Raw genomic sequence first — 25,345 nt, 5'->3', positions numbered from 1 at the left:
GGTGTTTTGAAGTGCACATTCTCCCATGTCGACTTACCATTGGGCCACAATCCCTTCAGATGTACACCTGCTGTGGCATAGATGTAACAATGGTCATGGATGCTTCAAGGTGTACCTGCTTCGGTGAGGACTTATTCATGGCCACAGATGCTTTAGGGTGTCCTGCTGCCACAGGAATTCATCCACAGGTCACAGTCTCTTCAACTTGAATTCATGCTGGAGTTGCAGCCTGTCTGGTACAGCAGCACGGAAATAGCAGTGATGCCATGGCCATCTGCCAGCCCAGGTGCATCTCCATTACTGTTACCAGAATGTTCCCAGGCACAGCAGAGGAAGATGATAAGCAGTACAGCAGTATAGCAAGCAGCAAAACCAAAAAGCAGTCACTAAGGAGTACTAGACCCTAATATACACTGAGGCTAGCAAACCCCAAGGTAAGCAGAGAAGCCTGCTGATTAATGGCTGAACAATAACAGCTATAAATTCCATCTAGCACATTTTGATCAAACCTGTTGATATTTTAAACCCTTTGAGCCCCACACTGGTCCCCAAAAGGGTTGTTGTGGTTAACCCCAGCTGGCAACTAAACATAACACAGCTGCTTACTCCACCACTGGTGGGATGGGAGAGAGAAACAGAAGAGTAGGAGTGAGAAAACTCATGGGTTTAGATAAAAAAACCCAGTTTACCAGGTAAAGCAAAAGCCATATATGCAAGAAAGGCAGAGCAGGGTATTGGTTCACCACTTCTCAGTTGTTCAGCCATCTCCAGGAAAGCAGGACTCCATCACATGTAACAGTGATTTGGGATAGCAAACACCATCACTCTGAACATCCCTAATTCCTTCTTCTAATCCCAGCTTTATATGCTGAGCATGAGGCCATAGGTGGAATATCCTTTTGATCAGTAGTGTCAGTTGTCCTGCTGTGTCCCCTCCCAACTCCTTGTGCACCCCCTGCCTCCTTGCTCTCAGGGTAGTGTGAGAAGCAGAAAAGGCCTTGGCTCTGTGCAAGCACTGCTCAACAATAATAAAAACATCCCTGTGTTATTAGGACTGTTTTCAGCACAAATGCAAAACATAGCCCCATACCAGTTACTATAAAGAAAATTAACTCTACCCCAGCCAAAATCAGCATACTACCCTATCCCCTCCAAACTGCCCAGTTACTCTTTTTTTTTATATAGGAAAACAAAAGTCTGAATATAAAGCCGTATTTGATTGTATGATCATTTTACAAACCAGCCAATTAACTGTAAACAAATCCTGATAACATTTATAAGCATGCATATAATTAATTTGTAGTTACAAGTGGAAGTCAAACATGGGTTAAATACGTCCTAGTGCAATGGAAAATAAATCTAGGGTTGTTTAAATATATGTAAGCTTTAAATGGCAACATTTCCTTCAACTCTGACTATTCATCACATTAGATAAGATTGCAGAGAGAGAAGGAGAAAAAAGTAAATAAATCCAATCAAGTGGTGAGTTACCTACAGATTTTGCCTAACTGTTAACACTTCCTATTGCAATTGCAGTTCATCTGACTACATGACAAATAGAGCAGGATTATGTAAAAACAGTTTGAGATTATAGACCTTCTGTATTTTTTCTCCACTAAAAAGCAAAAGAAAAAAAGTATAACTTATTTTTTAACAAACTATTTTTCAACAGTTGGTGAGCAAGCATGTGTTAATTTGCATGACCTATTATCTCCAGCATCTCTTTGTTTGTGGTCTTTGCTTTTAGAAAAATTGGCATTAATTATAGGTATGGAAGTAATTTGAAATGTCAGCTCAGAATTTTACAGCTTGGAACAGCTCATCCTTCAATAATTAAGTCAATAAAATTAACTTAATTTAATTTAAATAGTGATACTTCTTTTTAGACCTTATGGAGTGATTACAATTAGTATTTCATAATTAGTATTTTATTGATGTCCATACACTGGGTTGCCAGGCATCATCAAGATACACCAATGATTGGAAGTAATTTGATAAACATTCAGAACTGCTGCATTAATGGCATGCCTCCCAATTATGTACTGAGTTAATGAATGCATTTAAATGTTATGGAGATGAATTTAAAGGACAGCTCAACCTTAATTACTATACCATTTCCTTCCTCTTCCAAAACATTCTAATTATAACTTTAGTAGTTATCACCTTTTAAGTATACAAGTATCAGTTTTCTCTGTAAAAGCAGAACTATAATATTTATAATTCTTTTTCAAGTGTGTTTACAGTGCTAAAATAACAAGGGGTCATTTTCCTGTAAAATAAAGACTTCTGTAGACTGAAGAATGATCTTTTGCCAGTCCTCTCTAATCCATATTTAGTTTTTTCCAAGACTAACAGACAGAACAGGGCAGACAGGGCAACTAAGTGAAGCCCTTTCCAACAGTGTTTTGAGTTTTTCCCCCTAAGAGTGGAAGAGTTAGCATCATTAGAATAGGAGTCAGTGGAAGAGTTAGCATCATTATCCATAAGCAGAGTTTTTGAAAGTGTGTGCAGACTTGTAGGAGAACTTTTTGCAGCTCTGTTTCAGCATAATTTAGTAACTCTAATGTCAAGGAGACCAGGACTGAATGCTTTGAAATCCATGACTGCCAAAACCCAGAATGGTCTCACTCATATATGGAAATTATTTGGCCATAGAAACAACTGTCACTGCACTGCTTTTGCAAGAGAGAGAGTATATCAAGGAGGACTGTAGTCTTGAACTCAATGAATCCCCTGAAAATTTATTCTCTTGTGTGCACATGCAAACCTAGGTTTTAAGGAAAGCAAAGCAAAATTGCTGCCTCTAAGGGACAGAGATGAATCATCAGCTAGCAGATGGCTGATTTATGGTTTCAATTTCTTAACTTTGCCATGTTTAAAGGGACAGCTGATGGAAATGAGCGCCAGGAAACATTCCTATAAAAGTTGACTATGCTGCTAGAACATCCCCCTTTTCTAACTGCAAAACCCACTTTAGCACAGAAAACAGACATTGGAAGAATATGAGTGGTTTTTCTGTCAGATATGATGTAGCTTTAAAAAACAGATATGGTTTGCACAAATCCCCTAATGCATTATAGTACTGGAAGGAACAGAAATGTGTGGTGTCCAAGGAGATTATGATATTACAACCTGTCAAAAATAGTCTGTTGTGCTTCTCAACCTCTTAACATTTCTTACATCTTTAAAGGTCCTGATCGTATACAGTGAGTATTATCTGCATGAAAATAGAGTAAAAGGAAAATTAAATGACATGGCTTGAGTGGAGTTTAAAATTTATGACTTCTTACTCTGTCCAACTCCCTATTACTCTCTCTCCCTTCCCTTATTTGTTTTTTTGCCACCTAGTTTTTTCAAAGCTCTCATACATTTTCAGACAGTATTTTTATTTGTTTGTGGGATTTTTTTACTGTTTTTTCAATGTGTGTTACAGGTAGAAGAGGGAAAAGATCAGTTGAGAGCCATTCCAAACTAGGCAAAGAACAGTTTATGTCTTATGGCTAAAGGTAGTGGAGAACCAAGATACTGCCCCTAAATGAAGATCTAAAATCTAACTATTCCCATCCTTGCACAGCTAACGCAATACTGTCTGTGGTGAGAGACTCTCCCTCCTGTGCTGAAAAGGCAGCGTCTGGAAGACAGACGCCTGCACAAGTGGTACCAAGAACAGGAAAAGGCAGCAATAATTCAGCATCCCACTTTATGTGTCTGCTTCTAATTATGTGTGAATTCTCACTGAAGAAGTAGGACATGTAAAGAAGGTGAGCTAATATAAAAATAAATTTATTGGACTCTACAGGCTTCTCATTGCACTTATGTAAATTCTTGTAAATTCGTTGTCCATTACACCTGTGCAATTTCTTGGAGTGCAGTGAAAAAAGGGCAGATAAATTTATCTTTTATTATTGGCTATGACAAACACGTTGGGAATTTCTTCTTGTTCAAACACATCCACATGCAAGAGGATTGTGTGGGTTCTGGTCCCTTTCCATCAGTCAGGATGTCTTGGATATGCACCACTCAACAGAACTCCATGGGTATTGTGAAAAACAACATCTGCACTATTCTAACTTTATTGAAAAGACAGGATAAGAAAAGAGACCTAAATGTAGATTTTCTAAATTTAAACAGTGATTACCATTGTGTTCAGCTTCTATTCATAGACTAAGCCACAATCCTCAGGAATGCAACAAGAGTGACTCTTCTATAACACTTGGAAGAAAACATCTATACTTTACACTCCTACATGAAAGTGCAATTTGTCTTTCAACATTTGGTGTTTTCCTTAAGAGCTTCTATTTCAGACCAAAAAAGAACATTGCACTTTGCTAACTAGGGGTCTAATAGATGCAACAAAGTCACAGTCCAAGTATATCCCAAAGACTCTGAAAACAGAAAATTATCAAAGGGAACTCTGTTTTCAGAAAGCGAACGTACCTGACTTAAAATATTTTGAACTTTTGAGATGGGAGCTAATACTTTATAAAAACAGTACTACGTGGGCCAGTGGCACAAGTATTCAGTATAAATAGAATTGCTGCACTCAAATGTCAAATGAATGCAGTGTACTGACTTTAGGTTTCAGGTCAGGATTAATTTTAGAAGATATTCATCCCATTTTTCATTAAATACACATTCAGAATACTACATTTGTATATTACTGTAAGACTAGGGTCCTATAGACTGAAAATACTTACTTGTTGCCTTAATCTAAACACAACAGGGCCAAACCAGTAGGTTAAAAGTCAACAGTTTTTCTTGCAGCTTCTAAAATCTAAGAATTTTGTTAAAGTCAGTGAACAAACGTACCTTTCTGGAACATCGAGATCCTAAAAGCTTCAAATTGGAAGAAAATAATGTAACAAAATTTAATGCAAGCTCTTATAAAGGGGAAAGGGCTTTTTGCTCTTAACTCTTTAATCAAGATGACTTTCTGCACACAAACACTAAGAAGCACTAAACAATGCATCTGTATGGTCTGGCCAGTTTGTAATATACAACACGGAAGAAAAAAACCCAACAACAACAACCAAAACTCAAACCCCAAATCTGTCACCTGTCAGGTTCTCATTGTGTTTCTCTAGCTCCTATTAACTGCTAACAGATCAGCTATAATGTTGTCTTACCATGGAGCAGACGTTCTTATCTTGATATAGGCAATGTTTCTCCATTTTATTACTAGGAACAGCATCTTGGGAGCAGTGTCCTGGGAACTGTATTCTCCATTACCAACACAAGGCATTCTTAACCCTGTTAAACACTTATTTGCATATTCCCATTTATAATGCATTCATACTGATTCTTATTTTTTACAAATCTCTACAGAATTACCTTTTGAATTCAGAATGAAGAATCATCTTATGGATCTCCTGTATTCCATTCTAACACAGGGTTTTTAAATTATCTAACTTGAAGCTAATATGGTTGAAGTTCATTAATATTCAACAGTTGCACATTTATAGATGTAACCCTCTTTAAAAGAACAAAAAACCCCACCCACAGAATTCAGCTCCACAGTTTGGTACAAGCTCTGAACTACCTTCAAATTCTGTGAAACACTGTGGAAACAGTTAACCATTCTTGGTTTTATTTTTGTGGGTTTTTTTCCTTGTAAAACCTGTGTTTTGCCTTGAATCCAGTGTATAAAATCAAAATGTAATAACAAGATCCATGAGCAAAATGTCATTCTGTCTAGCAACTGAAGCTGCAGCACCTAACCGTGTTAACTAGATCACTGACAGTTCAACACTGTCAATAAATGACAGTGTTGGTATGAGTAATGTGTATACTTAAGGTTACATGTAATGGGAATAAAGTGTTCTTCTATTGTCAAAAGTATATCATTTCTGACTCTTCATAGTAGAAGCTTGCTTGATAACTCAGCAGGCTAGCAGACAAGGACGCTAACAGATAAAGACCAATGCAATGACAGGTATAGCTGCTACATATTTCTGGAACATTTGACCTTATTAGAGGAGCAGAGGAGGAAGGAAAAAAAACCAAAGAACTAAAAAAAGGGCTTTAAGAGGAATTGCCTCAAGCTCAAGTGTGGTAGTACGTGTACTGGAGACACTATAATGCTCGTCTCAAATAAGCAAGAATGACAGACTAAAACCTCCAGATGCCAGAGACCTCATGAACAATCATAAAGCCTTGATTTTGTATCACTTCCTCAGCATTAAATCCAAGTTAAAAACCTACTAACCAACCAACCAACCCTCCCATAAAAGAGTTTTCCTTAAGTCATTTAAAAAGTGTATGGAGTACCACCTCTATATGTATTCTGGCAGTTTATTGTTGCTGATGATGTTCAAATAGAAGGCCTACTAATGCTAACTAGAGTTTTGGAAGTCATCCTTTTTTCTTACACACACACACTGCCTCTAACTTTTTCCCTCAGCTGTTGAGCACATTTGCAGCTACACAGGGAACAACATAATATTGCCTCTATGTTGTTTGTCCTTTATCCAGTGGGAGGAGAGCTAGAAGAGACGCGTCTGGAAGGTGCGACTGACATCTTAAGAAAAGAGAATGTGAAAGTGCCTAGGGAAAGTTTAATTTGTTAGAACAGCTGTCCTAGTTATGCCTGTTTCCTGGCTACTGATTTATCCATTATGTTGATCTCCCTCAACTTCACTGAGTGAAGTTTTCACACTCTGGTAGGTTGACCTTGGTGGGCTGTCAAACCTCCACCCAGCCACTCTTTCACTCCTCCTCTTCAATAGGGCAGCAGAGAGAGAAAATGAGCTGGAAGAGCTCATGGACTGAGATAAAGACAGGAAGTGCTTATCATTTGCCAACAGGCAAAACAGGCTCAATTTGGAGAAAATTTATTTAATTGATTGCCAATTTAAAAAAGAGATGGATAGCAAAGAAACAACAAAACAATAAAATATTTTCCCCCGGCTTCCCAGGCTCAACTTCTTTCCTTCATCTCTGACTCTTCTATTTGTCCCCCATCCCTGAGTGGTGCAGGAGACATGGGGAATGGAGATTGGGACCCATGGGGGGTTGGGAGCCATGGGCATATAGGACAACATATCCCTTAACGGATTACATATTATATTCTTTCCCTTATTTCTGGTGTCAGTTTTCAACAAAACGGTACTGAAAGGATATAGCAATAGCTTAAGACCTACACAGGTAGGTCATGTTAAATACCCTTCAAATGTATGCCTTTTCCCTCTGTTAAGAAGTCTTGAATAAGTGTAACTGGTAGCAAAATAGGAATTCTTATAACATTTTCCCCTAGGTTTTTTTAAGGCTTTAAAGAGTAATGTTACTCAACTGGGGGCAAAAAAAAAAAAACAACGTTTCTCCTTCTGATCAACAAATTTACTAAGGTATCCAAACCTTAGTAATCCTGGATTTGGAGTTGGGCATTGACTATTCTCCCAATGAAGTTAAGCTGAGAGACTTTAATATGATTGCACTGGCAATACAAAAACCAAAAAAACCCATATTGGGTATCAGGTACGTTTCTTCTTTGTTCTCATTAAGCAAGTAGTATGTCCTGCTCTCTATCTAGCAAGTACACCCCTATCCCTCAAAACTGGAAAGCAAAAAAAAAAATAGAGGGGGGAAAGCCCTTTTCCCCTCATTATTGTAATCATCTGTGTGTATCCTTTACTACCTTTTGTTGATCTGATAGAATTGACATTAAGCCTTAAACGATCCTCATGAAACTTCAAAGTATCAATAGTTCCCTTTATCAAAAAAAAGATAACCTGATTCAAACACTAGCCTAAATCTTCTCTCCCATTTTGATTGCTTTTGAGCTCTGTTGGATCAAATGTCCACATAAGTCTTATAAGACTGTAGTTTAATGCATCTCTCTGAGCAGGAGAATGTAAAAGGCCCTTATAGAGTTCAAGCTCCTGTTCCTGAGGCAGAACAGAGTAGAAGGAGAAAGAAATGTTCTTTTATTTTATGGAAGTGTGTGTTTTGGGGATGGGTTTGTTTGTTTATAAGGTTTTAGTTAAACAAGTACACAGCTAGCAGATTACTTGAAAGAAAATTATCTGTGTATTTAGACAATAGGCGGGAAGTGCTCTTCACTGTTCTCAAGTAGTTCATGACTGCTTAAAAGAAAACAAACCCACATACAAGCAACACACAACCCCACATATTCCTGAATCACCCTGAATCATTATTTTCCAGTGAATGAGAAAATCTGAACAAGAATTTAACATCTCCAGAAAGATATGCGTATTTATGAGTTCAGTGTGACAGTCAGTTATCCAGGACTAACATTAAGATATAGGAGATAGAAATGAAGAAAGATAAAGGTCAGAAGCAGAGTACTAAGTTAGTGACAGAGATTTAAGTAAGTAATACCACATGTAGACATGACATTTCCCACAGAGATTATTAAAGAAGAAACGTGAAATGTGAACCTAATCCCTTGCTATTTACAGGATCCACCATAAAGAAAGAAAAAAAAAGTGGAGGGGAGTAGAGGGAAAGAAGTTCAAAACAAAATGAGAATGAGCTGGCAATATAAATTTAAGGAGTCTGACATCAAGAATTGCACAAACAGAGAAGGTATGGATATAGGCTCTTAGAAAACGTTTTGCAATGAGTATAAGAGTAGGTAAGTTGAATGGAGACTGAAAAGAAGCTCTAAACAGATGTTTTAAGCACTGAATTCAAAGGACAAAAATAAATAGAGAAGTTATTATTTTGCAACAACAGACAAATATATTTTAAAGAAGGGAAACATCCACCGTGCTTGTTCAGTTTGTCAGACTCAAAGAGGCAACTGGATTTAAGGATGAGATTTTCAAACTAGATTTCATGACTTTTAATAATTTTTCAGCACTGATAGATGTAACAAGCAGAAACCCAGGCATACCTGCTGGATAACTCTCAACTGGGGTGTTAGGAATGGACCTCTTTAGAAGACTTTTCTGAGTATTCTTACACCCTAGGATGTCATCACATAATTTTGGTAATGGTACACATTAGTTCTACTATACTTGTCTGTAATATTCTTTCTAAAAAGAACTTTATACTCTGAAAGAAAAGTCAAAATCATGCTATTTAGTGGCTGTTAAGAAAGAGATACCTTCACAATGGCATTTTCAAATGAAAGAATATTTCTGTCTTAAATGTAAAAAGGAACCACAATCCCTGTGTCTTATGAATCAAACAGAAGAAAAAAAAAAATCTAGCTTGACACTTGTGTGGGATAGCTTTTTGCTCTACAAACACAGATGAACAATGAATTCAAAGAGCTTTTTATCTTGTTTCAGATGTAGAAAAACCCTGCATTTAAATAGTAGTATGGTTCAGATATAGGCAACCCCCTGCAAATTCAAAATTAACATCATATTTTAAATTAAATATTTAAATTTGAAGGCTCTGGATTTTGTGATTTGCTTTGATTGTATGCTCTGACTGTGGCTTTTCTCTTTTGTCTGATGTCAATATCTAAAATATACTTTACACAATTTCAAAAGTTTGTGAAACAAACATTCAGTGGCAGCCATACTAGCCTCCTGAGATGACAGACAGGTAAATGATTCAGAATAGTCGAATTTACACTGAAGATTTTTTAAAGATTTACAATTGAACCGGTTAACACAAGTTTTACAACATATGATTTAAACAATCTTCAGAGCTCTTGAGTATAGGTATTTTGGTAAACTTAGCAACTACATAAAAGCATTTACTCCTATGGACATTGCAGCTCCTATCCTTTGTCTAGATTATTCCATTTTGTGGATTACAAATTCAGAGACAACTGTTCCAAAGGCAATATGAGTCTTTAATGTTGATCCAGTTATTAGGCACATGTCCTAAACTAATGTGCCTAAATATCATTATGAAATTTTGATTGCACAGAAAAAAACATTTCTCAAATTAAACAGTGTTTTTCATTTCTACAATACCCAATCATTCATATATAGACTAATGGTCTGTAAAATTCTGCTTGTTGACTGTTAACTGCAAATGTGTAAGGAAATAAAGGGCTTCCAGTATAGCATTGCCTTTAACTGAACGTATTTAGTTCTTCACCCTTGTAGATCAATATACATTCCCAAGGTTACTTCTTGGATTTACTTTGGTATTAAGAGTAGTAGTAGTAGATATACCAGCTTGCATTAAGCACCCACCTCACTGCCCACAGCTTTATCTCATCCTTGAAATAAACTTCACTTAGTTAGGGTTAATATCTGATACTGTGAATGTGCATACTGCTTTTTGATGTGAACATCAAAACAGAAGAATTTTTCTGACTGCAGAAAATTCATGTACCTATAAATATAGAGAATGCATGCACACATAGAGAATATGTGCTAGATTGTAAATGCTTCCTTCCCAGACAACTTGCTGCTGTAGAGAAAACTAAATACTCTGTCACATCAGACTGTGTCCATATATCAATATCAATGTTATGCTTGGCATGATTTCTCATCAGTTGACCTCCCCCTATGAGTTGATGCTCTTTAAAGTAATACAGATGGGTAAGTTTCAGCAGAGCTCTGTGGAAGGGGGGAAATAATGCACGGCATGTGTTATGACAAAACTTGTGCTTAATTGTTCACTTCAATAATACACAGGATGTCCTTTGTAGGAACTGTAACACTGAGTGGATTTTGAATAAAACTTCTAATAGACAAATTATGGATTTTCCTTCCCTCCCTCCTACTAGGGAGCAATGCCTCAGATCTAAGATCAGGGTTTAGCCTGGATAAAGAAGCTGCAGTTACCAAAGTCACAGCCTGGAAAATGAAAAATACTTTCTTCAAGTGATCAGGGAAATCTGACCCTTACTCAGATTTAGAGGCTGCATGCTAATGTTTTGCCTTTCATAGATACTTGTACAGATGAGTTTTCTACACAGATAAATTCACATTAAACAATCTTTGAGTGTAAATGCTTACGTTAGAAGACCTCTGCAGTCTATCTTAAACTTGCATGCATGTTTTTCTGATTAAAAAAAATCCCTGAATACATAGCATAGCAAAGTTACTATTTGTTTTTTAATAACCATATGTTCACACAAATCACTTATTTTTCCCATTTTTTTTTCATACTTATTATTGCAAAGGCATACATCTAGGCCATGGATGGTAATCAAACTGGAAGGTGATTCAGTTAATCACCTTCAAATACCAACAGTGTGCAAAGACAGTTCAACTAGGAAAATAAAAAAAAAATAATAATAAAAAAAAAAGCCTTACCAAACCACAAGCAAGAAACTTCTTATTAAAATACAGGAATTAAACCAAGAAAGTCTAATTTTGCATGTTGAAAGTGCAGGAAATTAAGGTTTCTAATTGTACTGTCCAGTTATTGATTAAATCTGTAATCAGTATTTAACATGCCTGAATACAAATGTGAAAAATATGGAATGGTATCATGGATTTGAGGTATGTGGGCTTTGATCTTGTTTTTCTCGGTGAGGAGTTTGCTTTCCTAGAGTATGACTAGAAAGTGAAATGAAAGGTAGAGCTTTTTTAATTCAAGTACTTTGAGATTATCCTTTATCTTTGAGGATTTATTTTTGTGTGTGTGTTATTAATTGTTTCTTGGGTTTGTTGTTTTTAGTTTGGTTTTGGTTTAGTTTTGCCCTCAATTATTTACTTATTAAAAGAAGTAGCTTAAAAGTTCTCCTTTTTTAATTCCACTGTTTGTGTTTGCATAATTCTTTTGACACTTGACTTATCTACATGCCCACTAAACATCAATAGGCTTGCCTAATCTTATGGAAATTTTACACACCAGCTACCTTAATAGCGTTTGACTCTAGGATTCTGCTGAGTCAGCAAGCTAACAGAGAATTTTTTTCTATAGAATCGTAGAATAGTTAGGATTGGAAAAGACTTTAGGATCATCTAGTTCCAACCCCTCTCCCATGGGCTGGGACACCTCACACTAAATCCAATGCTTTGTCCAAGTTGGCCTTGAAGACTGCCAGGGATGGAGCATTCACAACTTCCTTGGGCAACCCATTCCAGTGCCTCACCACCCTTACAGTGAAGAACATCCTCCTTATATCCAATCTAAACTTCCCCTGTTTAAGTTTTAACCCCTTACCCCTTGTCCTACCATTACAGTCCCTAATGAAGAGTCCCTCTTCAGCATCCACATCTGCCCCCTTCAGACACTGAAAGGCTGCTATGAGGTCTCCACGCAGCCTTCTCTTCTCCAGGCTGAACAGCCTCAACTTTCTCAGCCTAACTTCATACAGGAGGTGCTCCAGTCCCCTGATCATCCTCATGGCCCTTCTCTGGACTTGTTCCAACAGTTCCATGTCCTTTTTATGTTGAGGACACCAGAACTGCACACAATACTCCAAGCGAGGTCTCATTTCTCTTTATTAATAGCGCTAAAGCTTGAGCTGCGTGCCTCCGAAGAGGGACCCCAAAGAAACATCTGGGCATTTATATCCTTACAACCTGAGTAACATCGAGGTTTGAGAACTTGTTGCTTTTTAGTGGTTTGATTTGTCTGTTTTCTTATTAGGCAGTTATCTTGTTATGCTATATACAGTGCTTCTATGTCTTGTTTCACATCCTCTTAGGTTGGTTTAAACAGGTTCTGTGGTTAGCTGTTTGTCATGTTGTAATCTGGTTGTACAGGTCATGTGCCATGGCCTTTAGGCTTTGTCTGCTAATGCAGTACTAAGATAATGGTTCTTTCCAGAGTTGTTTTGCTTTTGTTATTATTAAAATTCCTGTTATTTGTTATATGGGAGCAGAATTTTTGTAGCATTTAAGAGATGAGCACAGCTGAGTACAGCAAGTGTTACACATTGAATACAAACAAACATTATTAAAAAGATTATTATAGAAATCAATATCTTATAAAGAATTCATTTTTGCCCAGGCTCCTAAATCAGGTATCCAGGAGGTAAGCCAAGGCCGCACTTCTTGGAGTACTGCTGAAGTATTACCCAATTGTACTAGATGCATTAATTTTAATTGTTCTCACAACTTCTGGACATCAGCTGAAATCCTTCCACTTTGCTACATGCAATAACTGGTATTAATAATTGTACATATAACCCCTTCTGAGGCTAACAAATAATCTAATGTAATTCTATTTTGCAATATAATTTTAGAGAGTTGTAAAGCCTCTTCTTGTAATGCTATAATTACATCAGCAGTATTATTGCTTATTTTATTCTACAGTGATATTATTGCTGTAAAATTTCTATTGCTGCTGAAATGTTAACTAAGACCTTTTCTAATTCACTGACTTCCAACCAGGGAAGAAAATATCTAGCAAAGAAATAGAATGTGATTTACCTCTCTACTAATGGATTACTATGTCTGGTCCTATGAACACGTTTGTAACCACGATCCTGATTCCATAGTTAGATTTAAGAACAGAAATATTAGGAGTAATGGCTCCTAAGGTTTAAACTCCCCACCAATCTCCTGGTAATTATTGCAAGCTCAATCACCACATACCCAAACCCACCCATTCCACTCAAGTAAAAGCCAATGTATTGGAAAGGTCCCCAGGTATTCCCATTATTCCCACTTTCACTGGTTACCTTCATTAAAATTGCCCACAGGGGTAGTATTACTGCATAGGAGCTTAAGTTGACTGGGGTCAGCATGATGTTTTACACTTTGCATATTTGTTCTTTGCTTCTGGGATTACTACCTTCCATGGCTGTGAGGCAATGTAGTCTCAATGCAAAGTAGTATTTGTCCACAAGGTAGTCCATGATATGTTATTTTGTATGGGGATCCCTAAAAGGGGAAGGCTCAAACCTGAGTGACTTGGAGGGTAAGTACATATCCAACAGCCAGCTTTAGCAGTAGCTTGGACTTAGGTGATAGGTTGAAATAGAGATTTTTTTTTTTTCCCTCCACTATTAAATGAGGCTATATAGATTTAGATATTTCCTCTACCTGTGTAATAAATATGGTTAAGGTTAGTAACTTTACCCATAGAATTTTTCTAATTTTCTCAGGCACTTGGAAATCTTGCATTCAAGTAGCTCTGGAGAAGAAATTCAAGTGGTTTCAGTTTCTAAAGCAGTGGTTGTAGTAGGTTCTTCCTCCACTGGTTGCTATTCATCCTGACAACTGAACCACATGCAAGTGGTGGATCCAATCTTCCTTTCCTGTAACTTTCACAACAAAGTAAGAAAATAATAACGCAGTATATAGCCCCTCCCACCTGGGTTCCAATTTAGATTTATTGTAAAATACTTTCATTAAAACTCTACCTCCATAGCTGCAAATCAGGTACCTGTGTCTCCAGAGAGATGGGTTGGTGCCACTGAGCATGACAACTTTGAATATTGAAATTGTCTTGCAAATTTAGAACATACTGTGTTAAATGTTCATTTCCATTCGAGAAGATGGTTTTGGCTGGAATATGTCCCTTGTATAGTTAAATATCTCCCAAAAAAGACTTAGGAAGGCAATAGTCCTAAGGTAAGTGTTGTTTTAGGGCATTTTGAATGGCCCATAAGGCTAAATGTAATGCTTCTGTCCATTTTAACCCTGTATATGTGTAATTTTTATCTATTTTCTCATTAATAATTTGATTTTCCTTTCTATCTTCCTGTATGCTTGAAGGTGATAAGCATTGTGCAATCTTTTTTCTATTTCTAAGCTTTTATAAAGTCAGTTGATTATTCTGCTGTGAAATGCAACCTCCTGTCTGATTCAATAGATTAGGGTTCTCCATACCCAGGAATAATTTCTTTAAGGAGAGCGTTTATTACTCCTTCACAATCTGATTTTCTTGATGGGAAAGCCTCCACCCATCCTGATAATTGGTCTGCTATCACTAGCAAATATTTACATACTGTAGGCATATCAACATAATCTACTTGCAACCTTTGGAATGGGGAAAAAAAAAGCTCATTGTCAACTTTCCAATTCACACATGGATTTTAGATGAGTTGATCTGACATGTAGGACAGGCATTAATCATTGCTGCATAGAGCCTTGTGCCACTTATACTTGCTGTACTATATTAGGCATTGTTTCCACTCTTGAGCTTTACCATGCAACCATCTGGTTATAATCATCAAATATTTTTTCACTAAGACAGGTTCCCCCCCTCCCCCCGCTACTGTCCATATTGTCTTCATGTTCTACTGCTTTCCATTTTCTCCACTGGCCTTTTACTTCATTTGTCATATTTGGTTGTATGTCCAGTTTTCTTGGATGTTCAACACTGGGCCATGAGCTCTCACCTAAAGTAACTGCCATAACCTTTACTGCAGGCTGATAAGCTGTGGCTTTTGCTACTGCACCAGCTAAGGCATTTCCTTTGCTGATTACAGTAGTACCCCTTGTATGGACTGGACAGTGAATCACAGTGGTCTCCTTGGGAAGTTGGAAAATGATGCATCACTTCTCAGTAAATTGCTGGGAGCTACTGAACTCAAAGGACTTTAACTGAATTGGGTCTTATCACTCAGTCTTTTTTGACAAATTCCTCCAACTGTACAAGGATTATTTTTTTTTTAATTTTTATCCTAATCTCTTCCATTAATTGATAGATATTACAGTGCTTAGTAGGTCAGAACTCTACAAAGACTGCTTCTGTGATAGATACCTGAAGTCTTATATTGAAACTTAGCTCAATTTTTATGGCTACAGCATAAGACAAATGCATTTCTAATCTGTTACTTTTTTGAACCATCCAAAACATAACCAGCTGCAAGTGCTGACATTTCCTTAGGGGTTAATTATTTAAGAATGAATATTTTCAGTAGTCAGACAGCTTTACTGTCTACCACCAGTCTGCATCTCTATTAGAGCACATTTTCCATCTCCTGCTTCCTTTGTACATTTTAGTTTACATTTAAGTCACTTGGCTTGAATCTCTGTTAGCTTCTTTGTCCTCATCTTCTCAGTTGGCATTACCAAATCTTCCCAATTTATGACAAGCTGTGAATGTCTTTAACACTATATCCCTCTCCCACCTCCAAAGCAATAATGATGATGATATGGAAATGATTAATTGTATCCTACTGAAGTAATTAAAAGTCTTAACTCTGATTTCAGAGCTTGGGATTAAGTCCCTGGAGAACACTTGACAAGTTTTTCCACTTTCATACAAGTGCTTTAACCCACTATTTACTTTTTTAGACAACTCTAATACAAGCCACTATTCCAGAGTGATTTGCATTAGAGTTTGAAGGGATGTTTCCTCCACCCTCCCCGATTCATTAAAAAAATCAAATCAAAACTGAAACACATTTCTTCTAGATGTTCAAATATTGTGTTGGTATTTTGGAAAGTTTATTTTACAAGTGCAAGTGTTTACTTTAAATCAAAGGAGTTGCATGTTAAGAACACTTGCAATTTCATAAGCATAACTATGAAAATCTAGTGTAACCTGCAAAAATCTGCTGTGAGAATTTCTGTACTTTTCAGTTGGCTCAGGAAGGACCATAAAGTTTTGTGGGGTTTTTCTTTTTTTTTTGGTTGGTTGTTTTTTAAAGCAAAATACATTCTTTATAAAATTATGGCTATTATGTGACAGCAAAAAAAAAAAATTTTGTAGTGGCACACAGAAACTGCAATCCATGCATCTGACAAATAGCACGTAAAAAGAGGAGAATCTGTCCATGCTCACTTCATTGCCCAGTTAGGCCACAACAGCAGTCATCTGCCTGACAACACATTAGTTTGTACACAGATTTCTGTGATGCAGCATTAAGAGGCATATAACCAAGGAAGAGAAAGAACAGTATCATGAACATGATTCACATAATTTCAGATAAGAATGGTAAAAAATTCTGAGATTGATCTCACCTTGAAGATTTGTTCACTGACCGTAACAGGAACACAGGATGGCTCACTCAGACATCCACTGTATAATGCTTGCAGCCAGGTAGGAGAGAACAAATCCTGTCCTCCTTCCCTTCAACTTTCCAGAATTTAAATTGTTAAGAGGAACAACGACTTAATCTGAGACTTGGCAGCACAACATAGGAGTTTCAGGCTCTTTTTCCAACTTCACAACACCTACCCATCTCTATCTGCCAGATCTCACTGCGATGCAGATGCAAGTTAATTGTTTCAGCTAGCTTACCTGATCTGAAATCAAAGCGTGCTGCTCAAAATTTACTTGGCTTGCCCAGCACAACTGAAGAAAATATACAGTAGAATTTTTTATAATTTAAACACATTGTGTATTTATCATACACTGAAAAAAAATCATGCTACTGGACAAGCAGTCACCACAATGAGAAGACTGCTTATAATTTTTACCTCTCTGAAAATGACTTTGTCAAAACCCACAAGGTAATGAAAGAAAAAAATATATGCTTTTTTGCATACAGCAAATATTTTAATTATCCTGGCAGACAAGAAAGTAAGCATTTAATGAATTCAGACATTTAAATAAATTCTGGAGTAACAAGTGTTTGCCATCACTGTGTCTCCAACAGAATATTTGAATTTACCAAAATAAATATTTTTATGACTTTAATGTCTTGCACATCAGTTTATTCAGCCCTTTTGTTTACACCCCACCTTCTACTAGAGATAACCCTCCCAAGCCTCCAGACAGCAGAACAAGCTAGAAAAATCACTGAGTTTTTTTCTTAGCATACTAAGCCCACCCATCCTATATCTTGTTTTATTTACTTGTGATATTAAGAGCTAAATAAATACAAGACTTGTATGCCAACATGAGTATATTACTTTTTCTGGTTTACAGCAACTATAGATTAATTCTATTCAAAGATAGTTTTTATTTCCTGAACTCCATAGTTCATCCTATGTTCCAGACATTCCTGTTAGCCTCAAAGCTTCCTCTAGTATTTCCAAAACATCTGCAGTTCGATATAATCACTTGCACAGATCTCATACTAAATGGTTATCTCAATTCCTGTACTGTTATAGAGCAGCACCCAGGAAGAGTAAGCAGTTGCCCAGAAACAGGACATAAAATAGAAGCCTGTTCCTCTAAAGGCAGTGTGGCCAGAACTGCTCTTCCCTAATGTCCTTTTCCCTATTTATAGCTTCACTCAGCCTTCTTCACCCTTTTTCATCTATGAAGTGGTATCCATATTAACTGCTTCTTGCTTTATTTTCAAAATATAGCCTTCATAACTCCAGCTGTTCATGTCTCATACTTTCTCCTAGCCTTCTCCTTCTTCCTTGTGCCTAAGGAGCCTCTTCCTTGTTCCAAGAACTTATTTTCTTGTTTCTATAAAACTGAATTTTGTCCTGTCTTTGAGACATATCAGCATTGCCTGTACTGCCAAGGAGCCTTTAGCCAGCAGCATTTCTGAGACCAAGGTTAAGATAGTGCCTTCCGTCTTTAAATAAGTACAGTACTATTACTCAGATCAACAGCATGAGAGGGAGTGTGAGCAACCTCAGAGGGGCTGTTTTCCAGTCAATACCTCCTTCTTATGCTGCTTGCAAAAGCCTCTCCCTCCTCCTGATCTTCTGGTCATTCTCCGACTAGGCCTCTGGGTTTTTGCTTTCTCGGGACAGAGGAGGAAGAAGGGAGACCACTAAAATAAACAACAAAAAACCTCAACCAACCCCAAACCCACAAACAAGACAGGCACCTTCCCCCTCTACCTGAAAAAATTAATAAAATCTACAGACTTATATCCCAAACCGAAGACATCCCCAAATGTTCCACAGTCAGCCATGTACACTACTGGAGGTACAGTCTTAAAAGCCTGGGGCAGTCCGCATTACATAGCCAAGATGATTGTCTGTTACTTACTTTAGAATTTTTTTCTCTGTGGCTATTGCACACTCCCCAGTCTAAACTGGGTGCAGTTACTGGTAAGCTCAACACAGACAGCAGCTTGGAAGAAAGAAAGGAAAGTGAGGAGTTAAAAAAAAAAAATTAAAGCAAGAAGCTGTGCTTCTGCAGCATCTACACTCGACGTAATGGTATTGAATTATTCTATGCATGCACCTCTATGCAATAATCACTAGATAATCCCTGTTGCCATCCACAGGAGTCATGCTTCTACAGAGTTGAAATCACAGTAATGGGAAGATGAAAATGATTCATTCAGACAAAAAAGGAGTTTATTCTACCCAGAAGGAAAGCAAGCCTTTTGTTCTAGTGCATTTAGAAAATTATTTTCCGAGAGGAAAAAAAAGTATGGTTTTCTTTGCCTTAAGCATATTATTCCATCTCAGGTACTAAACAATCTACAAACAGAAAGAAGTGGATAAAATATCCAGAATGTTACATACTGTATTATTGTCTTTATTGAATGCATATCCTCAATAGTAACACTTTGAAATGCTGTAAGGGGGAAAAAGAATATAAAAGGAGACGCTACTGCTGCCAGAAGTGGGTGTTCAGCTCCACTGATTCCAAGCAAGCTGTACCTGCTGATGCCAGCAAGGACTATGACCCCCAGTCACTCTTTGAAGAGTAAGAGAGCAGGATACAGGACATGCAAGCATACTTTTATTTCCATAAGGGCTTTAGCACAATCTGCATGCAGTGTGTGAAACACAGCAAAATTGTAGCCTTCTGAAAGGTTGACAATGTCCTTTTGCTAACCTACTTCTTCAAAGCAATATTCTCTCATCAGCTTACCCATCTTCTAGCCCTCTGCTTGAGGTCTTTGTCCTCTTCCCCTCTTCTCTACTGTGCATTAGAATTGAGCTCTGTAGCTCAGCAGACTTCTCCAGAAGCCAACTGTACAAGCTAATTTTATATTCTTCTGAAAACCCACACCCCAGTGAAATGTGCTTTGAGGTAAATTTGAGGTGCTTTTATGTAGTTTTACTCCTACAGGTCTTTTACTGCTTCTACCATCTCCTTCAGTACTAAATACATTATTAGGCTGCTGGTGAGTGTGCAGGCTACTCTTGTTCCTTTAATTGCTTATTCTGGAAATGAAAAATTCTTTGTTAGGACTTGGACATAGTGTAAAAGGCAATGATATTCAGGGCTTGGGGCTGGCAACAAGGAAAATATTGTAATATAAGAACAACTACAGTAATAAAAACCTCAGATGTTAGTATTGCTGCTAACACTGGCACACTGTAGCTGCAAATACTTAACTTCCCCAAAGTTAAACACTTTAAGGCCTTATTCCAAAATCCTTGCTAACATTATGCAGACGACCATAGGTATCATTCATACATACAAGGATTATTAATATTTACAGAGCTTAGACTACTTTTACCACGAATTCTAATATTTCATTGTTAGTTCATTGCCTTTTGTCAAGAACTGTTGTTTATTGTTGGACCTTTGTTGGGCCATTGTTGGGCCTTTGAACCCCTTTATTACGTGTGTGACTAAAGGGTGGCAGTTTTCTTCCTTTTCCTTCCCAGCCTCCTCCATCTTTTTCAATTAATAATTTTTCAATTTTCCTCTCTCCTCCCTTGTTTAATAGAAGCAAGGATTTTATTAATTTCATCTCAAGACTTCCTCACTCACCTCTGTCACTCTCAGTTTCCCTACCCAAAAGAAGCTGCATGCTGGTTAAAAGCATCTTGATAGCCTAGTGCTGTAAGAATGCAGAACTGAGAGTGAAGCATTGCAGGTTGCTACTTTAAACTCCACATCTATACTCGTTAGCTACTGGGTTTTTTTCCTCCACTATATAAAAGACCAGATCAGCAGCAGGGCAGAGACAGATGTTGCTTTCAAGAGATCACCTGCCATTTCACCTAGAGATATAACAATAGATTTTAAGCATACATGACAGTTCTGCAATTTTCTTTGCTATGACAAAGTACATAGATTCCCCACCCTTTAAGGAGCTGTAGGAAAAGATGCCAGGAACAGTTCAGATCCATACTGAATCCTCATGCGGAGTCAAGGACATAATATTTTAAAGCAGAAAACCCTCAGAAGCATAGTGCTGCTATAATGTCCTAGTTCCTTGCATGAGAAGTCCTCAGAGTCAGAAACCTTCTTTGGCTTGGGAGTGTTTCCAGCTTTAGATCTTATGAATAGAATAGGAAGCAAGCTGCTTCTGAAGATGGCAAAACCATAATGCTCACAAAGTGAATAAGGAAGTATACTCACCTATTAACCCTGCTAGACATGCTGGTGTTCCCATCCAGAGACAGGAAAGAATACAATCGAATTCAAAACTATTTTTGGTTTTAAATTCACTTTGTCAGGGAAAAAAGAGCTTAGAAAGTATTAGAACACAAGGGTTCGTACCACAGAAAAACTACCACTGTATTTTTCCTCCCCTTACATCTATAGTATTTCACTAGATATTAGCAGTATAAACGTGCACTACAGCAGCCTATTGCTGACAACACAAAAGCTGGATACCAAACGCTGTTTTCCCCAGTATTTGATAAGCACTGCAAATGAACTGTATGTCCTCGTGTTACCTCTTTTCAAAGAATTTGCTATTGATTAAATCAGTATACCAATAGAAAAAAACACAACACAACCAACTTCTTACCTCACCACCTTTCAAAGTATCACCCCAGCCATCCAGTTTAAATGCAGTCGTGAGCAGCACTACGAGTATGGCTGCAGAAATAACCCAGAATTCCCATATATTTCCATTACAGCAGTACTGTTGAAAGGCCTGCACATTTTTGTAACTAGATTTTCAAAGTTTTATAAAATGCCTACTAAACCCTCAGCGTAATTGTCAGACAAGCAGGAAAAGACTTAAATCTACTAAAATTAGTTGTCAAAGTTAATTGAATAGTTAGAACACGTTATTTACTTGAAGTGGGTTATCTATCTTCCTCCTGTGTCTTAATCTGGTTATCTTCCCACATTGACTGCAGTAGAAATCTATGGAAACTCATAGCAACTTGGAGCAGGCTATTATTTTTATTTTTTTTAAGATATCTGGGTTATCTGCCTCAAAAAAAAAACAAAAAACAAAACAACCAAACAGGTTTGGTAGCAACCAAACCTGTAATTTCACATAACTTTCAAAATTGTAGGTACATTTTGACTCTGCTTGCATTACAAGACAGGTATATGTCCTGGGTTTAGCAGTAGCAGTCATTTTTTCTCTTTCTTGGTAGCTGGTGCAGTGCTGTGTTTTGACTTTCGGGCTGGGAACAAAGCTGATAAAAATGATGTTTTGGTCTGGCCAAGGACTTTGTGAGTCTCATGCTCTGCCGGGGAGGAGGGGAAGCCAGGAGGCAGCAAAGACAGGACACCTGACCCAAACTGACCAAAGAGGTATTCCATACCACAGCACATCATGCCCAGGGGGGGAACTGGGAGTTGCCCGGAAGGACAGGGGGTCTGCTGGGTCGGACTCGTTGTTCGGCGCGTGGTATTGTACTCTTTTCCCTTGCTATTTCCTCTTATCGTTGTTGTCGTTGGTGGTAGCGGTGGTGATTTGTATTGTACATTAGTTGCTAGACTGTTCTTATCTCAGCCCGTGGGAGTTGCATTCTTTCGATTCTCCTCCCCATCCCTCTGGGAGTGGGGAAGGGGGGGCAGCCCCTGGCAGGGGGGGGAAACATGGGCCTCGATTGCTTCCAGCCTGGCACCACTCACTGGGAGTGAGTGCGCAAGTTGTCTGGCTGGGGTTAAACCATGACAGTAAACAAGTGTGGTTTGGAAAAGTACTCAAGCATGCACCACCCAGGATCTAGACATCCACCTTTCCTAATGCGATCTGATTTGTTTAAAAGGAAACCGGAGCTATGTTGTATGCTAGAACAGTACCCTGAGATGGGGCAACTGGAAGAGTAGGACTGCATAAAAGGCCATGTGTCATACCTGCCACTGAGCATAACATTCCAACCTATTTTGCACACTTTACAAGAGGAAAGCAAAGTGGGTAAATCTGTCCCCCACTTCTCTACCAGAAGATTGTGAGTGTACTGTTTTCACAGCAATATACCATTAAGCAGGAGGTGTCAGAAAAGTTACCACAGGGATAACTGGCTTGTAGCAGCCAAGCGTTCCTAGTGACGTTGCTTTTTGATACTTTGATGTCGGCTCTTCCTATCATTGTGAAGCAGAATTGACCAAGCGTTGGATTGTTCACCCACTAATAGGGAATGTCAGCTGGGTTTAGACCATCGTGAAACAGGTGAGCTTTACCCTACTGATGATGTGTTGTTGCAATAGCAATCTTGCTCAGTATGAAAGGAACCATTGGTTCAGACCCCTGGTGCGTGCGCTTGGCTGAGGAGCCACTGGTGTGAGGCTACCATTTGCAGGCTTATGACTGAACACCTCTAAGTCAGAATAGCACCTAGACACTTCATGTTGTGCTGCTGCATCATCGGTCACTCAAGATTGACCCAGGAGATGACAGTCTTGTTCAGAATGTGCGAGTTAAAGCCCTTCCTGAATCTTCATTAGTGAAAACAGGCCTTCCTCATAGGAGAAGGAAAACTCCTATCATCAGACCCAGGCTGACAGAGCTCGTCTACCCTTGTAAGGTCTTCCATCTAAGAGAAGGACACTCTTACAAAACCTATGACCTGTGGACTTTGCTGTCACCGTCCTAGCTAGCTAGGCCGTGCCAGTTAAACCTCAGGTTTAAAGGGTGGGGCCAGTTCTGCACAAGCTGCGCTTCACCTAAAAAAATCCACTGCGCAGGCTGGAAGGGCTCACTGTCACTTGTCTGTATGGACAGGAGAGGGTCAAAACGGCAGGTGATAAGGTGCTTGGGAAGCTGCAGATCCAAACTTGCATGTGGGTGGGCCAGCGCATGGGTTGCTCGAGATTGCCCAGGAGATGACAGTCGTGGTCAGACAGCTGCTGATTGACTAAACACCCTTTTTTCCAACCAGATTTGCATATCCCACATGCCCTTGGTTATCGTGCTTGTAGTAAGTGTGGTTAAAGCCCTTCTCAAATCTTCGCTTGCAAAGCCAAGCCATCAGTCAATACCACCTGTAAATGATATTTTACAAATGCATCTGCAAAAACACAGACAAAATCATACACAAAAAAAAAAACCCAAAGAAACAAAGAAAACTAAAACCACCAGAGTCTGTGAAACAAAGTTCTGCAATTGATGAAACTAGGAAAAAAAAATGTCAGAAAACTAAGCTTCAGTTTGTATTCCATAATATTTAGTAAAGCATAAGCTTCAAGTCAAAGCTTTTCTCTTCTTGACAGTCCTAAACAGATACTCTTTCCTGTCCACCTTGTCAGGAAATGCAGGAAAGGCTACTCAATGCTTCATTCTCCTGTCAAATTTATTTGGAATTTGCTAACTCAGTCAGAAGTAACTTAAGGATGATTTGCAGCCAGAAAGGCAGGCTTCTTTTACCAAGGAAACCAGGGTAAAAAATTAAATCTGTTTTCGGGTGACAGGACCATTGTTGATGCTTGAAGCTTTAAGGCTGCTGATGATCAGGAGCTTAAGAGGCTCTTGTCCATCTGACAAGACTTTACACCCTCTTGATTCCTTTCACAGGAAGAGCTACCGTTCAAGTTTTATCTTCTTAGTGCAAGAAGTTCAATACTTTGAACAACTTCAGAACAGTGTATTTAAAAGAAATAAGATACCATACAAGCAATAAAGGAGATACTAGAAAGTTATAACAGTACTCTGTTAATACAGACCAAGTCAGGTTGTAAAGACTGAAATTCAAAGTTTTCTTACTGTATCTTGCACTACACCTCCAGTGTTTTCCCAATCTGTATGGAATCATTACTCACTTGATATTTCTCAAAGCACAAGTTTCTGATGTCATACAAGTAACCTAGAAATTTATTTTTCAAAGAGGAAGTTTCAAACATACCGCATGTGCAAACAATAAGATTGATATCATCAAGTGTTCAAGAGCCTAAAACTAAGCCTGAACTCCCACTAAACTTGGTATTTCTAATTTTCTTTTTCCTAGATTTTATTTTATAATCTTAGATACTTTTACCTAATACAGTATTCCCTAATGCATGAATTTCTGTACATGGCACTTTAGCCCTGGATCCTTACATGAAACCAATCCCTTACATGATTGACAAGTAAATTTACCAATTAGTTTAGAAGTAGGGTTTACTTTTGCTAAAAGAAAAAACAAACCAACAACAAAGCAAACCACAGGTCAGACACACTACTCTGAATAACCCCCAAGTGCCATGATTTTGGTGGTCTGTGGTTAGTTGAGCTTTTAATTAAAGCCCAAAATCCTAAAGACAAGAATTTTAATCTTCTTTTTAAAAGGTAATCAAGATTTCCTTGCTGCAGGAAAGTCTGAAAGCATGCAATAAACATATCCTAAAGGGCTAGAAGCCAGTAGGTTTGTAAAGAGATTCCTCCTCCCTCAGATTAGGGTTTGTTTGCTTTTTTTCCTCCACATTTAAAGCTAACCAGCGGATTTTGAACCATTTTTTACTGTCTTTGTAATAACTTTCTCTAGAGCTTCTTTTTTTTTTTTTCCTTTTGAAAGTAAACACCTACCATCTTATCCTGTATTTAAAAACAAACAACAACAATAACAACAAAAACCAA

This window comes from Neopsephotus bourkii, unplaced genomic scaffold (genome assembly GCF_033783945.1).
Source record: "Neopsephotus bourkii isolate Nb327-2 ecotype Australia unplaced genomic scaffold, CSIRO-AGI_Nbou_v1 NB_1350, whole genome shotgun sequence".
NCBI classification, from domain to species: Eukaryota; Metazoa; Chordata; class Aves; order Psittaciformes; family Psittacidae; genus Neopsephotus; species Neopsephotus bourkii.
The sequence above is the reverse complement of the archived record's forward strand: the minus strand, read 5'-3'. Positions refer to the sequence as shown.